At 35.8% G+C, this 23,447-nt stretch overlaps 1 protein-coding gene across 9 annotated transcripts in view; it reads left to right on the top strand.

The window, feature by feature from the left end:
* Nucleotides 1-23,447, top strand: part of LOC147835989 (uncharacterized) — a 198,225-nt gene that overhangs the window by 165,103 nt on the left and 9,675 nt on the right. The gene's annotated exons all lie outside the window — the stretch shown is intronic.

The raw sequence follows: 23,447 nt of genomic DNA, 5'->3' as shown, positions 1-23,447 counted from the left end.
AAATCCCTGAAAGAAGTGAAGCATTTACCACTTTAGAGACATTTATAATATTTTGGAGCAGTAAATATTTCAGGCTAATTCATTGAAATTAATCAATGACTATAACTGTCTTCATTAGTTTCAAAAACACATTTCATTACATTTAAAATGGCATCTTTGGATATATTTCGTGCTGGAGATACTGTTGTCCTAAATTAAAAAAAAGGTTTTTTAAAAAAATCTTTCATTTACCTTAAGAACGGTATAGCAGAACATTTTTGTGATTTTAAAACCTTGACTATTCCAAATCGCGGTATTCCTTGAACACCGGTATCGTCCCATGCCATGCAAGATGGATCGGCGATGGGGTTTCACACTGCATGACTTTACAATAGGAGGATTCGCTGACAACTTTGTCTCGGTCCACAAATTATGTCTTGCAACTAATCACACGAGAAGTGACACAATGCAACGCAATGTCTCGGAGTATATCTTTTGTTATTAACTAATAAGAAAGAAACCTTTAGTGGGGTTTAAAATGTAGGCTACTTGTTTTGCTCTTCAGGCTTTTGAAGCGAATGAGCAATTTCTCTTACCCTTTTTTTTTTGTCGACCCGGTTATGGTATTGCTCAGATGACACGTCAAACATTTCTTGGGTTCAAATAGACTAAAAAGAAGCCCTTTTAACTTCTCCCCAACCTCCTGCTGGCCTGCAGATACCCACACTAGTGGATGCTGCTCTCTCATTGGCTGTAGGTAATTCTCAATGTTATTTTCAATTAGAACACATTTCACATGGCATGATTTAAATCGACGACATGTCCAGGTATTTATTGTAGCATGCCAAATATATCAGCGGTGCCGGTGACTCATCTGCGATTCTCTTTGATTGTGGCTTTGCTAGTTCACACTGTGTGGTTGCTACTCAAGTGAACGAGCACCGATTTCATTGTGATTTTAGGTATTTGTCTGCATTTTCTCAAAACCTGTCAGCAATCTGTAAAGGTATTTACAAACAATTCCAGAGCATAACATTTGTGTGAACTGCTGTTTTGTTTCTACATATGCTGCAGAAAAGGCTATTGAAATGGAGAAAATTACAGTATGTATTTTAAAACAACGACAATGCATTTAGTTTACTAATCATACTTTATGGTAATAATGTTTGCGGTCATAACATAGTGTTTACCATAGCTTTGGGTGTATGGAAATGCACAATACTTTTGCTATTTCCCTTACTTAATATTTTTTTTACCTGTGTAAAGATAAGTCAATATAAATTTCAATAACCTGTCATTTAAATAAAATGTAGTTGCTAAACTGTTCTACCACTGATGTTCATTTCAGCTGGAAACTGCACAATTCAATTGAATGGAGTTATGCGAAAAGCTGTAAAGGCATCTTATAATGGTCTTCACTGAAAGCAGAGCACACACTGACAGGATTCTAATTTGTGTGGTTATGAGCTCACTTTAGCATCATGTGTTCTGCCATTTCTCCATTAACAATTAGCTATGGCTATTCATCTGGTGCTGTCCTAGACTGAACTCAGACAGCGAACAACACAAAGGTGAGAGATTGTGTTTTCAGATTGATAGGGGATGCATGTGTTTTAGTGGTGTGTATAATTAGGAATGTTGGTTTTCTCAGGCATCCTCACAAGTATACACTGTTCTCCTTATCACAAAAATAAATCTCCCTGAAGGCTTGGTAAAAATGAGTCACTCCTTGTCCTCCATTACTTCTTGTCATTGCAAACGCATTTGAATTTCTTTAATTTTCAAAACACAAATATTTTAATGGAATCTGGGACACAATCTCACAGCAATTTGTAACTTTTTGATTTAGTGGCCAATTCATATTTTTGTACAACACCATTCATACATTTTTGTACAATTTGTTCTGCCCCCAATAGGTTCAAGGTGGCATCTGGGGGCACCCGTCCTTTTAAAAATCATGTCTGTCATATTAATGAAATTGTCAAAATCCAAACAAATTCAGCGTATTTTCCAGATATACAAAAAAAGTATGTTTCCTTATGAAATCAAGCTGAAAACCCCTCTATTGTATGTCTGTTCACTTAAAGCAAAGTCAAGCAGTTTAATTCAAGCCTTCTGAAGCTAAATGGTTGTGTGTTTGGTCATTTTAAGAAGCTACAAGATAAAATATGTGCACAAAATAAAACAACAATATTGGTCACTTTATTCTGATGGTCCATTTGTTGAATTTAAGTTACATTGCATCTACATGCCAACTAATGTTCATTAGATTATAAGTAGACTGTTAGGTTGGGATTAGGGTAAGTGTAAGTTGACATGTAATTACAGTTTCTTATAGTCAGTCAAATGTCTGTTGAAGGAGCAGTATCAGCAGATGTTAAGCAGACCGTTTACTAATACTCAAACAGTCCATCCAATTAAAGTGTTACCAAAATATTGAATTTATTCAACAACTTCTTTGCAGTGTCAATTCAGGGTGCAAATTTACAAGACCACTGTGCACTGTACTGTAATGCACTTCTGACAAATACCCTGGTTGCACATGTGCCTTGTTTTAGATGGAGAGATGCATTCTGCTGAAGAAAAGTAACTGTTAAATAAAGGTCATAATAACATAAAAACTTTCAATAACAAAAGTATTCTCCAATCTACACACAATTGTATTAAACCACTGACCATAGACAAACTTTTTAAACATTGTTCACTCAGTACCTTTATGAGCTATGAATGATTCAGGCTTTCTATGGTCAGAGAGCTCATTCATTCAGCTTAGTCCCTTTATTAATCCGGGATCGCCACAGCGAAATGAACCGCCAACTTATCCATCAAGTTTTTACGTAGCGGATGCCCTTCCAGCCGCAACACATCTCTGGGAAACATCCACACACACATTCACACACACTCATACACTATGGACAATTTAGCTTACCCAATTCACCTGTACCGCATGTCTTTAGACTGTGGGGGAAACCGGAGCACCCGGAGGAAATCTGCGCGAACGCAGGGAGAATATGCAAACTCCACACAGAAACGCCAACTGAGCCGAGGCTCAAATCAGCGACCCAGCAATCTTCTTGCTGTGAGGCGACAACACTACCTACTGCGCCACTGCTTCGCCCAGAGAGCTCAGATTTTATCAAAATTATCCTAATTTGTGTTTCAAAGATGTACAAATGTATTTATGGGTTTGAAACAAAATAAGGGTGAGTACTTAATGACTGAATTTTTGAGTGAACTATCTCCTTAATTTTATATTTCATTCTAATATAAGCATTGATCATAAAAGTTCAAGCATGCTTTCTTGATGCATGAAAGTTTCTTTTTTTGAGTGCCACATGTCATATTTGAACATCCATAACAGCCAGTGAGCACTCACTTATCTTTGCTGCTTCTCCAAGCTACTTATTTAAAATGAGTTGAAACAACACCATTCTTAAGGGTGTTTGTAGACAACTTTAATTATTTTTTGTTCACTCCACTTGAATTTTTTAACTTTGATTTGTGTTAAAACAACATAAAGGAGTTGTGTGGGACCCCACATATTTTACAGTGAAGTTTGACATTTTGTCATGTCAGCACATTTTTATGGAAGTTTGTTTCCACCACAGAATTAAATTTAAATTAATTGCATCCCCCAATTCAGATCATGAGTTTATGTTGTACAATTCCTTAACTGTTTCTTTGAATTTTAAGTTCCTATCTTGCTGTTCAGAAAAAAAGTTAAACATATAAAGTAGTTAACTTAAAATTGCGAGAAATAAAGACAGATCACCTTTCTTTTCTTTTTATTCTGTTATTGATTTCAGCATGCTCCAGAACCAATTTGTATTGTGAAGAAGAACAAAACCTTGTTCAGTAGGTTGGGCACATGGACGAACAGAGGGTACGCAAAACATTTTAATTTCAACCGTTTACTGATAACTAGGGATAATCTGCTGACATTTTTGCTGTTTCTGTGGATTTATGCAGAATTATTTTAGGAGTATCATAACTAAAAACTTAATGTATGAAATAAAAAATAATAGCTTGTTAACTTTTAGTTAATTACTACAATGCAAATCGATCTAGATCCACTTTTTTGGTAAACAAAGCAAGTCTATCATATAATATATCTACTAAAAGACAGAAAATATGACTTTACAAACTGTATTGTAATTAAATCAAATGAAAATGAATGAAAAATTAATAATACGGAATAATATTACTGAAATCAATTTAAAAACTGAATAAGTATAAACAGACTCAATGATGGGCTAAATATCTTCTGTTTGGACCCACTGATAACCCATTAAAGATATACTGTTTTTAAACGGATCTCTTTAAGGGCAATGACTTTTAACCCCGGCATCAGTGCTAGCGGATGTAGTGGTGTTCTTCTAAATGCCAGCACGGTGTAAATTAGAGTGATTCATATCTTGTGACACACTGATGCAACTTCTCACAGCACTGCGTTCAATACATCAGAGCTCGTTGTGTGCAGCCTCGGGCAGAAGACACAGTAAGAGAGAAAAAAAGAGAATGTTATTGTCAAAGTCATTGTTATTACAGTCAGGCGGTGAGGGGTGTGTGTGAGTGACTAAAACAAGCCAGATCTAAAATAAAGCGAGAGTGAAAGAAGCAGAAACACACTCTGGGAGAGCACTGGATGATGTAATGAGTGTGTGGAGATAAAAGCCAAGCGGCCTGATACACGCAGCAGTGCAGGGCAGAACAGCTTCCAGCAGCATGAGGATCTCCAGCAGTGAGCGGGTTACACAGAGGACACGGCTCATCATCTCTGCTTCCTCACAAAGGTGTACTTCACCACTGCCTATCTGTAAATCTCTCTGCGGTGTGTTTGTGGTGTCCCGTATCTGTTCCTACTAACACCAGCTGCTGATCAGCATGCCATCACCCATCTTCTGCAGGAACCCACCTCTCTTTCCTCAGTCAGAAAACACAAAGGTCATTCAGAGGGTAAGACGTTATGTTTTTGGCTAGGGGAAGGAAAATATCTGGTCATTCGATCTGCACAGTGATTTTGTAGGCTGGACCCGAGTTTCGCAATTAACTTTTTCTCAGTTTAGTTTTTTAATCGCTCATCCGTCATTTGTTTATATCCCACAATTGAGATGATTTGTTTGTTTTTTTTCAGATCTCAGAATGCTGAGTTTATATTTTACAATTTCACACAGGCTCAATGGATATCCGTGCTTCAGCCTGCAGTACATGAAACCGCATGAAACTTACTTGAATAATACAAAAGCGTGCTTAAATATACGTTTGACTGCAGTTTTTTTGGTAAAATGAACCCCTACGGGTAGTGTGACACCAACATTTTTTGTTCTTTTTCACCCTAATGATATTCATTTATTAATTTTCTTTACGGCTTACCCCCTTTATTAATCAGGGGTCACCACAGCGGAATGAACCGCCAACTTATCCAGCATATGTTTTTACACAGCGGATGCCCTTCCAGCTGCAACCCATCTCTGGTAAACACCCATACACTCTCATTCACACACATCCACTACGGACAATGTAGCTTACCCAATTCACCCATATCGCATGTCTTTGGACATGTGGGGGAAATTAGAGCACCTCAACTATTATCTCCATTTGGACATCTTTTCTAGTGTGACCCATTTGCTCAGTGGCTCACTTTGTATGGTGATGTTTTTGTGATTCAGAACACTTGTGCTCAATTCCTCTGAAGCACAGTTCCACAAGACAAATAAGAGCCATGTAAAATCAGAGGAAAACTACATGGTCGCTGTGCACTTTCTCCTATGTTTGGTTTGGGGAAGGGTTTAGGTCAGTGGTTTGTTGGTCTAGGTCACAGGTGTCAAACTCAGTTCCTGAAGAGCCACAGCTATGCACGGTTTAGCTTTAACCCTGATTGAACACAATTGATCAAACTAATTGAGTCATTCAGGCTTAATTGGAACCTACAGGTAACCGTGTTGAAGCAGGGTTGCAGCTCTCCAGAATTGAGTTTGGCACTCCTAGTGTAGGTCATCTCCACAACAAGCCCTGCCTTCTCAAGGACACCTTTCTGGAACAGACAACAAAATGTATCTAAACATTAACCTCCAGGGCAGCACGGTCATTTGGCATTTCTGTGTGGAGTTTGCATGTTCTCTCTGCGTTCACGTTAGTTTCCTTCGAGTGCTCCGGTTTCCCCCAAAGTCAAAAACATAAACTAAATTGGCCGTAGTGTGTGAGTGTGAATGTATAGGTGTTTCCCAGTACTGGGTTGCAGCTGGAAGGACATCTGCTGTGTAAAACATATGCTGGATAAGTTGGCAGTTCATTTTGCTGTGGCGACCCCTGATGATTAAAGGAACTAAGCCAAAGGAAAATAAATGAATGAATGAATGAATGAACATCAACCTCCAGTAGATTTGTCATCTGAAATGTGCAATGTAACATACATGGAGTAAGATATTAAATGTTTCTAGGTATAAGGTGCAATGAAGCATACATGAAGCAAGGTATTATATGTTTCAAGGTATAAAGTGTATGAGGTTGGCACCAACAGCCTCATGGGAAGTGCGTCAACATATAACACCATTGTTCTTGGGGCATTCTCGGTTTGAGTCCTGGCTTGCAGATCGTTTTGCCATCTTGCCATTATTATAATTGCTGGAACAAAAATAATGCAACATGCAATACAATAATACAACAAATTAAGAGTATCTGATTCAGAAAATAATTTACATTTCTTGGAAGTTGTCTAATAGATGAAGATAATAATTGAAAACAAGAGACATTCATTCATTCATTTTTTAAGTCATTATGTTTTACCCCATTATTTTTTCCCTATGTGGCAGAAATTAGCTTCCATAGTTTGCCTTTAATCCATTTAATAATAGTTAGTAAAGTTGTTAGACAATGTATTGTTGCCTTTCTTTGGAGATTTGTGACCATTCTAAATCATTACTTTTTAAAGACTGTAAAATAACAGAAATGGTTGTCACCATTAGTTCTCAAAATTTGGTGTCCGAACATGTCCCTTTACTACTTGCATTGAAGTCTATTTCCTTTAAATCTGATCCATCGTCTATCTCTCTTTTCACCCATCATCTGGATCCAATTCTCTAGCACTTATTTTGAAAGGTCAGAGACATGTATGTGTTTCTACACGACAGTATATGCATTCATGTAATTGTGTTTGTGTGGACAGGCCTCTGATTGAGGTTGATGACTGTACATGAAAGAAAGGCCTCAGGCTAAATGAAAATAAAGAGAGACCGCTCATATTAATTATAAAGATGTTATCAGAAGTATTCACATTTCATATCTGAGTTTGCTGACATCTCGAAGAAAGGGTGTGGTTTAAGTTAGCAAAATAGTGGATGTTAGCAAAGCACACATTGTTTACATCACCTCAGAATGTTATCAATTGGTTTTAAATCCATTTATGAAGAGTTCTAATGTACATTCAAAATCATAAGCTTATTTTATTAATGCAAGCTTGTGATGTCTACATTTCTACACCACTTCTCTTGTGTTGATTTGAGGAGTTGGCAGAGAACTTCTTGTAGATCTCTATCACTTCATCGTATGACCTGAAATTCGAATACAGTTACCTATTCCTGATCAGCCAGTACCAAGATGGCTGGATAAAATACCTAAGGTTTTTACTGTGCACTTCTCTGTTCCCTCTTTTTCTTCAGTCGCCCTTCAGTCCGTCCACTATGTCTGTTTCTCATTATCTGCTCACATCTCCCCTCTTTTCGCCTTACCTCTTCAACTTCTTTTTTTCCTCTTTCTCCTCTGTTTGTGTCTTTGAGGTTCCTGCATGTAGACAAAGCACTCATGTCGCTCTTTCGCTGCCGAATGTTTTGGCTGCTTTGCCGAACCACAGAATATTTCGTAACTCTGTTGGAGAATATGGATATGAAACATGTGTTTCCAGTATAATGGAAGAAAAGCCCATCTATTAGAAGACACCTGCCAGCAGAGGAGACGACTGCATTAATGGCAGCCTAAAACTGCTTCTACCACGAGTATGGAAATAAAGTATGATTCCATTAGCCTTCGGGGGTTTATATTGAACTTGCATGACCATAATTTAAAGACATCAGTATAGAACAGCCTTTCAGAACCACTTTAGAGTGAGCCCATCCTTGGGTAAACTCCAGGCATTTCTATGTTAAACACAGATCTACACTACATCAAGTGCTGTAATTTAGTAATTTGCTGTTTTATGTTTTTATATACCCCCTGATATTTTTGCCAAAATGGACATGAAATCACAATGGGTTATAAAGACAGATCGATATAAACAATTTGTTCAGTGTCATGTAGAGCTGCACAATTAAACATTAAAACATCAGAATCTCAGTTCAAGCACCCGCATGATGTTAATTATAAATGTTCGTGGTTTTCATATATTTTTCAAACCATTTATGGTCATTCAATGTAAGTTTATTTATATGGCACTTTCTACAAAAAAATGTTTTAAAGCAGCTTTACAAAAGGTGCACATTATTGCATTGCAATCAAGTTACAATCAAATAGAAGTTATTATTATTATAAGTTATTACAAACTGCTTTTTTATTGCGTATAGGTGATCTGTACATGTTTAATGAACTGTATTAAGTGCACATTGGTCAGCATAGTTGAGTTCATTTTTAAAATGAATATTTTCATTTTAATTTCTCAGTGAATATAGGCAATGTATGGTGCATTTTAACAAAACTTAATATACAAAAACAAAAAATAATATTTCAGTCACCAAACATATTTAGAAATTGAAAGATAATACAATAAAATTCAAGCAAAATATTGCAAAAATAATTACAACCTATAAATTTTCAACAAACTTTTTCCCTTTTTTTAGCTTGATTTTTCCTCTTTTTTTAATTTGTATTTCTTATTTTTCTATAACATATAAAGTGGCCGTAGCTTTTGGACCGTTATCATACATTATTTTGTTAGATAAGCTCCAGATTTGGCTTCAGTACTGATTTATCTAATGTATATGCACAAATATAATATTGTATAGCTTCCTGTTAAAAATACGAATTTAAAAGAGAGATTTGTGAGGGTGTACTTATATATGCTGAGCACTGTATGTGTTGTCCGTGAAGTCCTCGATGGTTGGCATCATCTCTTTATATGTGTTGTACTTGAGACACTTGAAATAATCTGTATATTTGATGACTACTCTAGTTTTGGGCTATGCTTAGATGTCTATTAGATTTTCACAGACAGGCCAAGTTTAGCCTTGTTTTAGCGAAGTTTTCTATGTTTACATGTCTATTAAATGTCTATCAAACACAAAATTGTTTGCTAGGCGATGTCTAAGGAAAGGAAAGATTTTGCATGCAACTATAATAATTTGTTGAAGACTTTTTTAAAAAATGCTGATTCATACCAAAATGATTTGTGAAGTCTTTCGGGCTTCAATGGGTGTAAGTGAAATGCAAGTTTTTCAGTTATTCATCCAAACTAAGATTTAAAAAAGACAGAATGGAATAAAGATAGAAATATATATTTTTATGTGTTGTCTTTCCAAATTAAAATTGTAAGCAAAAAAGTGATTCATAGTTCCTCTTGATTCATGCAGCTCTAGTATCTTGCATGTTTCAGTTTTTAGATATAAATAAGATTTGATGTAGAAGGTGACATCATTTTTTTTGGTCTCAGCGCCACAGCCAAAAGCTTTAACTTGTTGCTGTACTTGCTTAATTTATTGGTGTGAACTTCACTGATGAACTCATCATGAGATATGTTCGGTGTGTGAGCACATTTGTGTGTGAATGAGCGTGCGAGAACGCTGTTGTATATTTCATTAAAGTCCGGTGAGATCATTACAGAAGTGGCCGACAGTGGGGTTTGTAAAAGTTAATCAAAGTTCAGTTGCTGACCCCATAATGTGCTACATGTGGCGCTAAACTGTGACATTGACACACTGAGTGCATTGCGATTGAACCATCTTGCCTCCCTGCAGTTTAATGATCTTTTTAAATGACGCAGAAGAAATATTGTTCTGCACATGCATCCTAACGCAAAGACATCATAGCATATTTATCTTTTGTTGGACAGATTGAGAGGACTGAAAACCTGTGAAACCCTCCTCTTGTTCTCAAGCTGACCTAATCGAGTAATCTGTGTTCTTGCAGTGATAATGTCTTTGTCCGAAACCTAATGCCAGTTCCCTTGCATGGTTGGCTGGTCAGTGTTTTGTGTAAGAAGCAGGGTCGCCAGATCTGTGTAACATAACCAGGCGACGGATGATCAGAAATAGCCCAAAACAAGACCACTTAGTCCATTAACCAAATATCAAAATAGACCGCTCACTTCCATAACTAGAATGTTTATTTTTGAGTAACTGTGTGATATTATACACAATTAAAAAAAAAAAAAAATCATGTTAAAATTTGTACACATGCAGTTGAAGTCAGAATTCTTGGCTCTCCTGAATTAATAGCCCCCTATAAAAAATCTCCAATTTCTGTTTAACAGAGGGATTTTTTCAACACATTTCTAAACATAATTGTTGTAATTTCTAATAACTGAATTATTTTATCTTTGCCATCATAACAGTATTTTTCAAGATACTATTATTTAGCTTAAAGTACTATTTAAAGGCTTTACTGGGTTAATTAGGTTAATTAAGCATTTGGGTATTTAGGCAAGTCATTGTATAACAGTGTTTTGTTATGTAGACAACAATATTAAGAGTGCTAATAATATTGACCTTAAAATGTTTTTAAAAAATAAAAACAGATTTATTCTATCCGAAATAAAACAAATAAGATATCTCCAGAAGAAAAAATATTACATGAAAAACTGTGAAAAATGTAATTTGGAAAATATTTGAAAAAATAATTTTGACTTCAACTGTACTGTATGTTCATCAAGTTACAAAATATTCTTTACAGGCCCATGAACAACCTAACTAACTAACTTTGCCATTTGAATAAACATAAAGAATGTTGATCACACACTTACCAAATCCGTAGAGACAGGACAATCAACATCAAGTGGAACTGTATCTTTTTTTTGAAAGAAGACAAGTGGTAAATCTAGATTTCACCATTTTCAGATTCGAAAAGCTTTCAGGTAAAAAATGTTCCTTACAAACATTTTTGTCACGTGTTAGCAGACCACTGTAAAGTCCACACACAAGTTGTGCTCTCATCAGAAATGGAGACAAACCTTTGTTGCAGCATATTTATAAACACAACACTGATAACCCATGTCCTCAAACTAATTTTCTTCGACTTGTTTAAATTACCGTTGGCAACACAATGTAGCGTCATTCCCTGAACACTGTAAAAGGTAAAAAGAGCCTTTGAAGCTATATCATGCATATTAATGAAGTTGCATCTCATTCACAATAATGTCCGCTGATTAGTTCGAACCAAGTCTTTCTCATGAATTAATGAACAGATGTGCTAAAACCTACATGACGTCACTGTACAAGCTGGTACAGACAACTGATCGCCACGCTACAATTTAAACAAGGATCTCATGGCCATGACATTGCTTAAACTTTTTCTTTTAAACCGGAAAAACAAATTTGCTCTAAACAATGCAAAAACAACCAATTTTCACTTTTTAGTGAATTGCATATGTCCTTCTGTAATAGTGTTTTTAGCAATGTGGGACATATGTATGACTCTCAACATCTCAAAAAATGTGTTTTGGTGTTTCGTGACCCATTAATTGTGCTTCTTATAGACTCACTCTGTGCAAATCTGTTCTTAACAACATTTTAAAGATAATTGCTTTCTTACGCCGAGGTAAGCAGAATTCACATCGGCATCCACAGTTTTTGTAAGTATGTTGATTTATTTCTCTGAATCACACATACACAACACACATCTGAGAAATGACCTTATGTTGGTTTCTGAGCATCATTTTATAAATGAGGCCCCCGGTTTGGACAAATCTATTTTAAAATAAATGCAGTTTATGGGAAATGCACTTAGGTCTACATTGCAATACTGTTTCCAGTCTCTTGAGGTTCAGATTTGCATATTAGGTTTGTGGATCTGTACTTGATATCCAGGGTGGTTTAGGATATCGTGACTGGGCGTTGTTTAGGATCCAAGAAAAGTTACATTCCCGGCAGTCTTTTTCCCAGTGACACCGGGAGCTGTCAGGCAGGGAGGTTTAAATGCTCCAAACGTTATCTGTACTTGAGCAGGAGGGAAAAACTAGAAGTGCGCTAATTAGCTTAGCTCTTGTACTCCCGGGGCTCGAGAGAGAGTCAATGAAAACACAGGATGAGGGACTTTGGGTATACCACTCAGCCAATTCACATTAGCAATACCTCCGCTGGGCCCATACAGGAAAAAAAGCTCCCGTCCAGAAGCGCATCTGAATGTCTCAGTTAAGAAATTGCAGGCAGTTTAGAGAGGATGAATGGAAGCAAAGAGAGGTGCGCACATCTGAAGTTTATTTCAGTGTAAATCTATTCCAGATAATGCTGAGTCCTGATGATTTAGGAACTGTGACCTGATATGACACTCAGCAAATGAATGGACCTGCAGACCTGGGCTTTGTCCGAACGTTTGTGGCCAGTTTGAGTCCACCAAGACAAAACATTATGACAGATACGCCACCACAAAAGAGCGGTGAACTCTCATTAAACTGCCAGTGACCTTAATGTGGGATTTGTCATGTTTTGTTGAGGCTGGAGATCAAACGTGTGTTTAGATCAGGGTGTGGTGGTGTGTCAGTGCCGATGGTGTCACTTGGACAGGCTTTATTTGATAGGGGAGGCAGGAATATGTTGCTGTGATGTGCTAATTGGATTCTGGATCCTTGACAAGTTTGTGACTCAGCATGTGGTTTGTCAAAGCAAGACTTTAGAATCTGCAACTCTGATACTCAGACAATATTTTCAAACTGTACTCATTCAGCTCAGTTATACCCGCAGGTACAATACTAAAAATCTATTTGAAAAAATAAATAAATAAATAAAAATGTATCAGTCACACTAGTTAAGTGTGTCATTTTTGTTTCCTGAACCAAAAATATTAATTAGTGATTCAGTGAAAATCTTTAATCACACTTTACAACAAGCTTAGTTAATGCTAGGTAATGCAACTAAGAATTAACAAGACCTGTACAGAATTTATTAATTGTAGTTGATGTTAGGGATTTCTAGATCCGATCTTGTGAAATCGGCCCCAATCATGCAGGTTCAGACTCGATCGGAATCGAACATTACCTCTCTATCAGGACTCGAATATACAGTTTATGTATTTTTTAACACATCTATAGTTGTGCGTGTGTGTGTGAATGAGTGTACTGTATGGGTGTTTCCCAGTGATGGGTTGAAGCTGGAAGGGCATCCGCTGTGTAAAACAAATGCTGAATAAGTTGATGGTTCATTCTTCTGTGGTGACATCTGATAAATAAAGAGACTAAGCCAAAATGATTGAATAAATTTTAAATGCAAAAGATTTGAGTTTATTCAATTCATATTTCATGCAGTTGACCGGCACAGCCATTCTGTTTACTATAAATATATTTGCAATTACATGTCAACTAACAGCTATTAGAGTCTTATTAGACTGTCTGCATAATATCTGTTAAAGCTGAATTATGATTGCCCTCAAGTTGAATTCAATCCATTTGACTGCTAAGTTAATGTTTACTAAACTAAAAAGCTTAAATACAGAACAACATGTCCCCTATGTTCCCACACAGATCCATATGAAGTAGTTGCCAGTAGTTGGTGATGTCACTGCTCAATAGGGTACTTAAGGTGTGTTGTCCAACATTGTTATTTTCAATAAGTATCAGATTCTCAAATACCTGATTTACATGTGCATGAAATCACTGCTTTCAGAAAATCACAATTTATAATTTACATGGATATGATGATATTGTTTGCAAAAACTGAAATATTATAAACTTTTTTTCAGGCCCCCTATAATGCTGACGTTATGTGAATATATGGCCAAAACGTAAAAGCTTTAAATTTTTTATTAAGTTAGTTTTAATTTTAATATTAAAACTAACTTAATTTTAACTTAGTTTTAATATTAAGTTTAATTTTTTTTAAGTTAGACTAAATGAAATTTAGAAATACTTCAATGGCAACTTGACATAAAATTAGCTTTTTCACTTCATGTTTAACTCTGCTTAATTTTTTATTAAAAGTGCACTGTTGTTATTATCGTTTTGTGTGTGTGCGTGTGTGTGTGTATCCCTTATATCAAACAATCCTTTCATCTTCTTAATATTGTTTAATCAGAATTATGCCTAATTTTTCCACTGATTTCCACTCAAGTTAGCAACGTAAATTTAGACAAAAAAAAAGCAAGCTCCTTTCAGCGTTCTCATTTTTGCTGGCAGTCTCAACTTTAGATCTTCTCCAACTTGGACCGTGCATCCACAACATTTTCTAAAGTGGGTTTTGACAAACTTGACGCTAAATTCTTGAAATAAAAAAGGTACAAACAGAGAATGGAAAATAAACTAGTTGATATGAGCAGGCATGTCCTGTGAAGAGATTTTGTTTATTTTACAGGAACACTGCGAAACCGAGAGCGATGCAGTAAAGCAAATACAGTTACGTCGTGACCTAAACAGAACTTTTCATCAAGATTGTTTTAAAAATATATATTAAGATGAAAGCTGCTGAAAATATGGCTTGAATATTAATATTTTTTTAGACGGAGTTCTAAACATTGTGCATGACTTCGTTTTGCATGAAATGGTATCAAATAGCTGCACTGACAAATAGAATTATGTAATGAAGTGAATAATTTTCATATGGAACAAATTTCAACCCAGTGGTTATTGAAGATGATTATCACTCACTGGAACCCTCCTAGTGTTTCTTTTTTCGTTGTGGTTTTAGGTTATTCTCATTTTCTATCCAATGATTTCATTCATCTACAGTACCATGGTGTTGTATTTCCAAATTCAGTGCTTTGGTGTCCAAGAATTTAAGCGTCACTTTAAATTCTAGATGTTTATGATATAGATTTCATTGCTGTCCTGTGAGAACAGTGATCAATCCAGTCACCCAGATCTAACCTTTAAAAGGGTGCTCCATCTCACCCATATGTTTCTGTGAGATCTCCACCTACACCTCTTGCAAAACCTTTTGAACGTCACCATTTCGTACCTGAAGAGGAAAATGTGCTTATGGGAAAGACTTGAGTGTTATTTTTATCTGGAATATCTAAGCAATGTCAGACCTGCGTTTATTTTAGTCTCCAGCTTGACCCTGCTGTGTCAATGAATCATGCTGTGAATTTCCAATCATTATTCCCTAAAAAACGGTTGCAGATTGGACAGACACATAGATGGCCATTCACTGGAACGTCTGGACACAGTGTGAAGTAAACTGCAGAAAGGTCATTGTTCATAAACAAGCCAGAATGAAGGTCTGAATACAGTCATACACACAGTCTCTCTCTCCAGGTTCTGTCAGCCAGACCCGGCATACAATAAGGGCTTTGTCAATTCAGACTGAAAATTAGAAAGGAAGTTAATATGGTTTGGTTTAAGGAATAAAAAAAAGATGAAAGATTGAACCACTAGTATTAACGGAATACCCCACATTAAATCTCCATACTGCTTTGCAGATGCTGTTCTCAATTAAATTTAGATTTTCCAAACCACACCTGATTCATCTGTCCCAGACTCCCTCAGCCGAATTTAATCTGGTGTTTAGGTTAGTCAGGTGTATATGATCTCATATAATGTTTCTTCTAAAATCTCCTCCAATGGAAAGTGTGCTTACCTTTGTCCAAGCCTGTGTTTTTGCGGGTTTTGGGTTTGATCGTCGTTCTATGGCCAAACATAGACCAAGTATGTCCTGTCATCACTCCATCCTGGCTTCACAGCTGGGAGTTTTAAACCCTCAAATCAGCTTGTAGCAATTACCGGCAAATTGAAAGCGTGCGTCGCTGTGACTTCGTAATGATACACGTTGCCACTTTTAGTGTACTTCTTTGGCAAGCCAAGGGTTGTTCCCATCACAATTTTGATGCTAAACAACCGCAGAAATGTAAAGGCATGAGCTCTCTTCCTATAAACATAGAGAACACCAAAGGGAAAGAGAAACATGAAGATTAATAACTGAAAAGTCAAAAAGTGTTAACACATTTCCTGCTTAAAATGGAAAAAATATTCCTGCCTTAATTTTTAGTTGAATCAAATTAACTTTTCTAGTAATCGCAACTTATATCAGTCAAACTGACTTAATATATTACCTTTGTACAGCTAAAACTGTAGTTAAAACCTGATTAACTTATTAAATTGAGTTAAAGTAACATAAAAGCATTTGTTGTGATGGCTTTTTGCAGTGCTTCCCACACATAGACTTTACTTGGTATAATTATATTAATGGTATATTATATATTAATTATATTATAATTTAATTTCAGACCCTCAGAGACACGCCTTTTTGGCATTTAAAAATTTCGTCTGGCCCAGGTTTGTGAATCTCTTGAAAATGTCCAAAATTCAACTTTTGCTTTTGCTTTTTAAAGCTCGTATGCATTTTTGCATTACTCTTTTATTAAAGACGCCTGTTTATTTTCCACCTGGTTTCACAGCTGACAGCGCACGCACAGCCTAATAGTAAATAATACATTCATTTATCTAAATGACTCAGAAAAACTTTACTATATACTCAGAGAGAATGAAATGACAACTAAACTGGCTGCAAAATATTTGTAGGCTACACTATTAGGGATGTTTAATCAACGCATTTGCTTTATTTTAGCACAATATACTTGTTTTAATCTTGCAATTTTTATAATTTTTTATAAACTTTTCTGTGAGTTATTTTTTCATTTGCTGATTATTTTAATAATTTGATGATGTTAATATAGTAGATAGGCTATTTTATATACATATCTAAAATACATATCTGCTTTGGCTTCTAATTTGAAAGATAGATTAGCAGATTTGACCTGTCAGAGGGTGCACATGACTCCTAAATAGAATAAAAGTATTTCTTTTTTTATTTCATCTTTTTTTTCATCTTTTTTATTTAAATCTTTTTTTTTTACTTTAAGCCTTTGAAAGGAAACAGTGTCAAAATAAATACAATTATTATTAAAAATAAAACCATGTTTTGTTTGTCACATATAGTTACTGTAACTATTTATGTAATTTGGGTAGATGATGTGTTTCAATCAGGCTACCACAGCAAGTATATTTCAAACCTGTGGGAAGCACTGTTTTGTCAAAAACTTTTTTTGCAGCATATTGAAATATATGATTTATTTAGGGAAAAAATAAATCAAAATTATATGACAAAGTCTTGGCAACAAATGATTTATGTTACTTTAATTTGAAAAGGTTTCAGTTTTTGGTTATACAAATTTTAATTGAATATTTTTAATCAGTTTGAGATTGCCAGAAAAGCTCAGCTGATTCAACTAAGAAAATAGGCAGTAGTTTTTTTTTTTACAGCATATAAATTAATACATTTTACATAATCATACAGAACAAATTTATTCAAAGCAAAGAAAATTCAATCAAACATTTAAAAAAAAAAGTGAGTTATCTAGTTTTTAAAGAAAATACTATATATAGAGTGCTTTTATTCAGGTAAAATGTTTACTACAGTTTGTGCGTGCGTGCGTGTTTGTGTTTGTGTGTGTGTGTGTGTGTGTGTGTGTGTGTGTGTGTGTACGTGTGTACGTGTTTTGTGACATATCAGGACACAAATCTGTATAATGACATGGGTATGACACAGGTATTACAAAAAGGAGGTGAAATATGAGGACATTGGTGACGTCCTCATTATTGAAAATGCTAATAAATCCTAAAGCTGCACACAGTCTCCTGTGATGGTTTGGTTTAAGGGTGGGGTGGGGTGAGGGCAATATAATATATGGTTTGGACAGTATAAAATGAATGGAAACCTATGTAATGCCCCTACTTTTCACAAAAACAAACGTGTGTGTGTGTGCGTGCGTGTGTGCATGCATGCGTGCGTGCGTGCGTGCACGTGTGTGTGTGTGTGTGTGTTTTACAAACACATATATTTCCCAGTACTGGGTTGCAGCTGGAAGGGTATACGCTGTGTAAAACATATGGCAGAATAGTTAGTGGTTCATTCCACTGTGGTGACCTCTGAAATAGAGACTAAGCGAAAGGAAAATGAATTATTGAAAATATATAATGTTTTTGAAGACGTATTTGCTTACTGTATGACTGAGAGTGACCGATATTTTTGTGGGTAATTACTTGGATGAAACTCTTTTTATTGGTGAAAGTAAGTGACGTGTCCACATGCTAAATCAGAAAACAAAATGACTCTTGTGGGATGTGACCCCTTTCTTTTTTACATTTTAATTGATTAGTAGTTTTCCTCCCCTGAGAGAGCATATACCAATTAAATGGATGTCTTATATTATTAGAAATAGGCTCTGTTGCCTGGAGGCAACACAGTTCCACAGAGGTTTCCCAATTCTGCTTTTGGAGGTTTAACATTAGTTCAAGTTTAAAAATAATAATACTAATAACGGTCTCATTTTCTCATATTATTCATTCCCATGATGTCTGAAACAATTTGTTCAACGATCTTAGACCTCTCCTTTCTGAGAGCATATTTTGCTGTGATCTGACAGATGGCTCAGTCTCTGCTACAACTTCAGTATTTAAGGGTCAAAATAAACTTTTTTTTTTTTTTTTTTTTGTGGGTTTGTTCAGGAAGTAAGACTAAAATTACTGACAACGTTTTCAGGCAGTTCAGAACCAGTTCTTTCTTTTGAGAGACAATATATTCATTGTTCACTTTAATCTCTAAGAGTTTGCAGACCTTTCACATTAACAAACAGCTACATTACACACTACATGAAAGGCAACATCCGACCAAGCATAATTAGGGCACTTTAACTATTTAGCAACACTGAGAATGTGCAAAGGTCAAGTTCATGATAGTAATTGTTCTGTCGCCTACATTTAACAAAAGATCCAGTCCAGCCAGCATTTGAACCCTAAATCTCCTCAACATGTGCTTTTCCAAATGTCACAGCCTTTTGTTCCCAAATGTAGTCCAAAATTTGTTGCAACCGTTTGAATGTTCTTGGATATTTAAGTCCATTCAGGAAGACCTTTGTCTGTTTCATCCACGAAAATGGGCAAAACGCAGACGGGAAGTGGAAACATATGAGTGTTCTTCAAGAATGTTGTGGAGAAGAGCAATTGTTAACTCATGGCGGTCTCAGTTGTGATGCCGGATGTCTCAGAGTGTTCTCCATTGAGAACAATGAGAAAGCCCAAAAATCCTGGAAGCATCACCACGTCCTCCAAATATCTGCTCACAGATACTGCGGTTGGAAATACAGATTCCTGGGAGGGTTGGAAAAGGGGGGAGGAAAACTAAAAGGAATCCATTGTTCTGCATCAGAGAAGATAAGACAAAGAGGGCAAGTGGAGTCACATAGATATCTGTTGACAAGGGAATGGAAGGGAGATGGATATTAAAGGCTACGATTTCAGAAAAGCACGTGGTCTCTTTGCAGATCACATCACACAACATCTTTCTATGACTGGTCAATGTTCACCAAGATTATTTAGCTCAAGCGGCAGCAGAGCTTTAATTGCTTTAAAGGGATAGTTCACCCAAAAATGTACATTTTGTCATTAGTTATTCACACTCATGTTGTTTCAAAGTAACATTCATTTTCAAACACAAATTGAGATATTTTGGATGCAATGCCAGAGCTCTCTGATCCTCTATAGACAGCAATGGTTCCAAGATGTTCGAAGCTTAGCTCAGATGAGTACCAACAACGTCCTCAAAACAGTCCATGTGCAATAAGTAGTTCAAGCATAACTTTATGATGCTACGAGAATACTTTTATACTATATAATCACTGGGTTAGATGTCTGCAGTGTGACGCACAGTGCTCTGGTGACCAACCACTCTGGACAAACAATGAAGAGAAGAAGCTGTTGAATTATTTGACATTTTTTGTTCACATATATTTTGGACCGATATCTTTAGATCATTTTCATCTATATAACAAATATATGGATACTAATTCTTTGGCCTCAATTTTTAGTGCGGTGAAAGAAATGCACAAATCAGCTAATCATGTAGAAGTCATTGCGTTCTCTTCATTATTGGTCAGATGAATGATTCTTCTGAGGTGAAAAATGTGAATTCACCATCCCACAAACACTGAAAATTAGAAGTGTTACCGCATCTTAAACTCGAGCACCTTAAATACACCATCCAAAAAGGCTCCACAAATTTTTTGTTCACAAAGCCCTTTCTTGAATAGTCAGGGGTTACAATATCCTAATTGAAAGTTTACCCCATTATTATTACATTAATGTCACCTCATAGCTGAAGAAATAAAGGTGACTTAACTTGAAGTTAACAAATTGAAACAAGGTTGTTGTGAGAAATTACAATGGTCAAATCTGCATAAATGTTGTCGATCACTTTTAGTTTTTTATTACTTTTAGAACTGTTTTGGTGCATTGAATTTTTTCACTTAGAGTGAAGGAATCAGAATGTTTTTAAAAACTACAAACTATGAAATTTGCCAGAGATGGGTTGCGACTGGAAGGGCATCCACTGCGTAAAAATTTGCTGGATAAGTTGGCGGTTCATTCCGCTGTGTCGACCCCGGATTAATAAAGGGACTAAGCCGACAAGAAAGTGAATGAATGAACAAACGATGAAATGCACTGTATACTTTTATCCATCATGTTCGTCATTCATGTCAAAAACTAAATATGTTAGTTTTGTAGTCTACTAATATATATATATATATATATATATATATTCCACATTTTGTTTCTTTCAATTATTTATGGTTGTAAATATCATTATAAGGCATTGATCTCTGCTTTCTCGACTTTTGATGTTGAAAATTCAACTCTACAGTTTAACAAAGTGACTTTTATTGACATTTTGAAATGATATAATGTTTAAGAAATAATATATAACAAAATAAGTCTGTAAAATGACAGAACATACTGGCAGCTTATTACAAGGCTTTTGTACCGTAATGTACAACACTAACTCAGACAATATACCACTTAAAACTATTACATTTTTAAGGTTAAAAGCTGTTAGAAGAAAGATCAAGGTCTCATAATGCATTTCACCAGCATAAAAAGGGGGGGGGGGGTAAAACATGAATCACAAAAGACAGAAAACTGCTAATTTACTGATATTTCTTTACAGTCTAGTTGACATATAATTGCAAATATTTTATAGTGTGCATAAAATGTTTAAAGGAGACCATTAAAAAAATGATTTACTGTTAATTTCACAAAGTATTGCAAGTAACTGAATTAAACATGAACATTTTAGGTAGAAAGTTCACCACGTTTAAGTAGAAACATACTGCAAAAAATGATTTACACACCTCCACAAATGACCTTATTATAACTGTGTTTTTGAATGTCTTCTTTCAGAAGTGAAAACTTCTACTGAACTTTCACTTTTCTGTATCCCATTGAGTAATCATTCTCAAAATTGATCTGATGTTCATAAATGATTGTTATCAGATAACGGGGAAAAGGAAGTGACCCCATAAGTGATCTGTTAATGATCTAATGGGAAACCAGATAGTAATGACAGAGATATGCTTTCTTGTGGTCCAAGCTGTCAAGATGTTCCCCACTTAAGTTATTCTGCTTTCACTTACATCATGGATCAATATCATCAAATATTTATTAACCTCCACTCAAAGAAAGACCTACTGAGATTACGACATTACCCTTTCATGTAATCGACGCAACTTCCAGTATGCTGTTATGGCAAAGTTGGATGATTTTAATAACTAAACAGCATGCAGTAATTATTGAAAAAGCCATAAATAAATAAGTAATTCTCCAAAGCAAAAATGAGCACATAGCAATGGTTGTTTGTGCGCTAAGGCAGCTCTTTGAAGTCAATGCTGGTCAACACATCTGGCGTCTATTGAATAAAGCTGTTGTTTGTTGAATTGTGTGCATATGTGTGTGTGTGTGTGTGTGTGTGTGTGTGTCCATATCACTACTGTAAGGTTTGGTGGAAAACTCGAGGATGTATGCGGTCACTTTACAGTGTGTAGTATTGTTACACCATGTGTATATGTACTGTACAAACACAGGTCTGAGCATCAACAAATCAAAGATCAGAGAAATCAGCTTTCTTCTTTCCTCTTGCAAACTTCAAAGCAGTATACTGTGGTTCTTAGGTGATGTAAAACAGACTTGCATGTGGTTAACAATTAAAATATTTAGCCATAATTTGAAAGATTGTGTCCAAAACACAACCAGAGACCCTTGTATCTAAGTGGTGAAGGAAGTTGTTAAAAGAGCACTCCACTTTCTTTTGGAAATAGGCTCGTTTTACAATTCCCCTAGAGGTATAGAGAGGAGTTCTAACATTTTTGTATCTATTCAACTTATGTCAGGGTCTGGTGGGAGCACTTTTAGCTTAGCATAAATCATTGAATCGGATTAGACCATTAGCATGTCGCTCTTTTTACTTATTTAAAATGAGCTGAAATAATACAATTCTTTTCCCAGAGATGGGTTGCGGCTGGAAGGGCATCCACTGTGTAAAAAACGTGCTGGATAAGTTGGCATATCATTCCGCTGTGGCGACCCCGGATTATTAAGGGACTAAGCCGACAAGAAAATGAATAAATGAATAATACAATTCTTGAGTTTTTTTTTTTTTCATTCTTAATTCTCCATATATTTTTATTGTTTTATATTCAATCCACTTAAATTTGTAAAAACAATTAAGTTAACATAATCAATTTGTGTTGGGACAACATTAATGTAACTACACACACACACAAAAAAAAATTTAATTTGAGTTTAGATTCTTTGCCTAAGCCCAGACTTGATCAATCGGGCCAATATTTTCTGCCACTATCTTCGGGCCAGGTGGACCGTGATCAAGCTTTTTTTTTTTTTTTGTGATTACTTAATTAGCCTATTTGCGTGGAGAGGGATAAACAAATCTATTATGAAAGCGTTCAATTGAGTACTTCAGTACTGTTCGTGCTCATTTAGGACAAAACTATTTGTGTTTAAAATAAAAGATGCCAGGACAGACATGTTTACATATAATTAAGTGTATTAGTCTGTTTAAAACACACCCAAATCCCAAAAAGTCCAAAGTCTTCAAAATCTTTTGCACTACAGAATGTTACGTTTACACATCCATGCACAAATTGCATGTAAACACATTAGCCATTCATTCGTTTTCTTTTCGGCTCAGTCCCTTTATTAATCAGGGGTCACCACAGTGGAATGAACCACTAACTTGTCCCGTAGGTTTTTACGTAGGTTTTTTAATGCCCTTCCAGCCGCACCCCATCTCTGGGAAACATCCACACACACTTATTTACACTCATACACTACGGACAATTTATCCTACCCAATTCACCTGTACCACATGTCTTTGGATTGTGGGGGAAACCGGAGCACCCGGAGGAAACCCACACAAACACAGAGAAGAACATGAAAACTCCAACTGACCTAGCCGAGGCTCGGACCAGCGACCTTCTTGCTGTGAGGTGAC

The sequence above is a fragment of the Danio rerio genome, chromosome 7 (assembly GCF_052040795.2).
Source record: "Danio rerio strain M-AB ecotype USA chromosome 7, GRCz13ab, whole genome shotgun sequence".
Classification (NCBI taxonomy): Eukaryota; Metazoa; Chordata; class Actinopteri; order Cypriniformes; family Danionidae; genus Danio; species Danio rerio.
Note: the sequence above shows the minus strand (reverse complement) of the source record. Positions and strands in the feature narration are given on the sequence as shown.